Here is a 3,245-nt window from a genome sequence, read left to right as displayed (position 1 = left end):
CGTAGCTGAATTTATGGTACTACGTTCAGAAACACCTTGTATATTGATGAATAAAGAGCTTAATGCTAGAGGTTCGTAAAAACTACTACTCTCTAATCGACCAAAAACGGTCTTGGCTACGATACAATAATAATATGTTAATTCATCACAATCGTATCGTGAATGTGCTACTGCCGTTCGTAGTCACCAAGGGATACTGATTTCATTATTCAACATTCTCCCTCAATATCATAGGTGAGAGTTAATGACAAAGATAATAAAAAAAAATTTTAAGCTAAAACTCAAAATTGATAGCGTCCAAAAAAAAAACAAGAATTACAGATTGACGAGCCAAATAGTTTTAATGCTTAACTTGTCGCAAATAAATTTATGTTTCTTTGAGTCCAAAGATTTCGTCAGCATATCTGCAACCATTTCAGTTGTCAGCTAATATAAAAATCGGATATCATCATCTTTCACTTTATCTCGGATGAAGTGATATTTTATGTGAACGTACTTAGTGCGCTTATGAAAAGTTTGACTCTCAAATAAATTTATCGTACTTTGATTATCATTAAAAAGGTTGAATGGCATATTAAGACTTAAGTTACAAGAGCTGTTTTTATAAAATATTTCAGTACACAAAGATTTTAAGTATATTGATTCTTTTGCAGTTTCGCAAATCCTAATATATTCCACCTCAGTGGAACTTAAAGCTATGATGTTTTGTTTCCTGCTTTTCCGTGACACAGGGCCACCCACTAATGTAAAGAAATAGCCAAAAATGATTTTCTATCACTTATATTGTTTGCCCAGTCAGAATTCATGAAACCACTCATGGGATTTTTTAATTTTTGAAATACAAAAATTGGTTTTCCATACCTTTCAGATATTTTAGGACTCTCTTAGCCCCCAACCAGTGGTTTTAAAATAATTGTTATTAAATTGGCTAAGAAATGATACTGTAAATTAAATATCTGGTCTCGTGCAAACTGCCAGATACAATACATAATTGAACCTATAAGTTGTTGATAGAGTGCATCATAAAGTTCTTCCACAACAGAGAATTTTTGGTTTTGCTCTAAAGGGGCATTGACAGTTTTACAATTTGTCATTTCAAACCTATTAAGTAACTTTTTCATGTATTGTTCTTGGCTGATTTTTATTTTGCCTTCGGAACGATTTCTTTCGATCTTCATCCCCAACATGTGTAATATTGGACTCAGATCTTTGATGTAGAAAATTTTATATAATTCTTCTTTAAGGCGTTTTGTCTCGATTCTCTCATTGTAAAAGACAAAAAAGTCATCAACTTAGAGTGCTACAATAATAATAATTTCAGCTGAAGTTCTCAAAAATATGCATGGTTCTATTTTAGATTTCGTATAATTGAGATTTAGAAGGACATTATGAGCCTTTTCATATCATAATTTGGCTGACTGTTTTAAACCATGTATGGCCTTCTTAAGTAAACATATTTTATAAAACCTTGCTCTATAAAACTTTCTGGTTGACACATAAAAATTTCCTCGCCAATATCTCCATTTAGAAAGGCCGTTTCGACTTCTAAATGGTCTACCTCCAAGTCCAATTCTACAGTCATTGCTAACAACAATCTTAAATTGCTAAGTCGTATCACGGACGAAAAGATTTCAAAATAGTCGACACCAAATTTTTGGGTGAAGCCTCTAGCAACAAATCTCGCTTTATAGGTCGCTATTTCTCCATGTTGATCCCTTTTTACCTTAAAAACTTATTTGTTTTTCACAATATTTTTATTACTAGGTTTGTCAACCAATTTCCAAGCATTGTTGGTTTTGAATGCATCAGTTTCATTTTTAATAGCCTAACTCCATTCAGCCCTTCGAGTACTTGACAATACTTCAGAAAAAGTTGAAGGTTCTAAATCATTCGATGTAGACAACTTTTGTGGATATGCCTGCCACAAAATCTATAGGTCTTAACTAATTCATTACTTTTATCAGAAGCTGAAGAAAAAAGACTCGCTACAGGGTACCGCCTAGGGTTTCCCATGACCTAATGAATTTCCCTGTTGAATAACAGGATAGGGAGACTGTTAGAACCATTATAGTGTAAATTCTTGTTAATTTAACGTAGTTACATATAGGATAATTTAGAATTAAAACGTGCAATTGTCGGGAAGAGCATTCTCGTGATATGCCATCGTGATACAGCATCCTCGTGATGAGCGTCACTAGTTTAAGATTTACTCCCGCCAAACACAGGATTATTCCACCCATTATCCTTGGATAAGGAATGAGCTAAGTGGTGGAATTTCCAGCAACTTCTTTATCGGGATTAGTACTAAGGTGCAATCACGATTACCAAAAAACCCAAAAAGGCCAAATGGTGCCTCTCAAACGTTATGCTTTAACGCGGCCAATAGTTATTGGATCAATAACTACCCTATAGTCTAAATACATCTATGGTCGTTCTCGTGTAGATTAAGTCTTTAAGAACTCGCAACATGGGACAGATGCTCTCTTGCAATGTTGTACCCCGCGTCTTAGGACCTTGCTCTTATTTCTCAACCACCGACTCATGTGTCCTCTTACTCGTTAAAAAGTGCCTCCCGTAAATTAATCTGTGAAATGGTTCTCAGAGGGTCAAACAAAAATCCCAGAAAAAGTAGCTGATCCCAACTGGTTGGTCTTACGACGAATTTTTCGGAAGTTCGTAGTGTTAGGACTTGCGACGTATTGTTTTATCACGGATTATGGTTGGGTTATTTATTAGTTTAAATGTTCAAAGTTAGTTTAAGAAACTGAAGTTACGCCCATGGACAACCCCAACCATTGGGTAATACTGTTGGAATTCCCAGCGCTTAACACCCATCTTCGGCTGAGGGAAGTTATTTTATGATTGGGATTTCCAGCACTATTCTTTGTCGGACTAACATTGCGAATTTAAATTAAAGGTACCGCCAAACGAATACAATGGCTGGGCTCCAATAAAAGCCCAGCGATCGTGCCTCTAAGTGCTACGCTTTAACGTAACAAGGTAGCCTAGAAGCCGCTAATGGGGCCCTATCGGGGGTACGTCTATGGGCGTTACACCTCCGTATCAATACTTAAGGAGGGTGCGAAACTGAAGATGCTCTCTTTTCTCGCCACTTCATCACGAACTCGTACGCGTTAAACTCTCGTCAACATTCTTTAAATAACGCATTTCTCGATATTGTATAGTTGTTAATGTTACCAATAAACCTTTGTTAAGTTAAGGTTTAGTTTCTTTTATACGCGAAA

Source organism: Euwallacea similis, chromosome 4 (assembly GCF_039881205.1).
Source record: "Euwallacea similis isolate ESF13 chromosome 4, ESF131.1, whole genome shotgun sequence".
Classification (NCBI taxonomy): Eukaryota; Metazoa; Arthropoda; class Insecta; order Coleoptera; family Curculionidae; genus Euwallacea; species Euwallacea similis.
Note: the sequence above shows the minus strand (reverse complement) of the source record.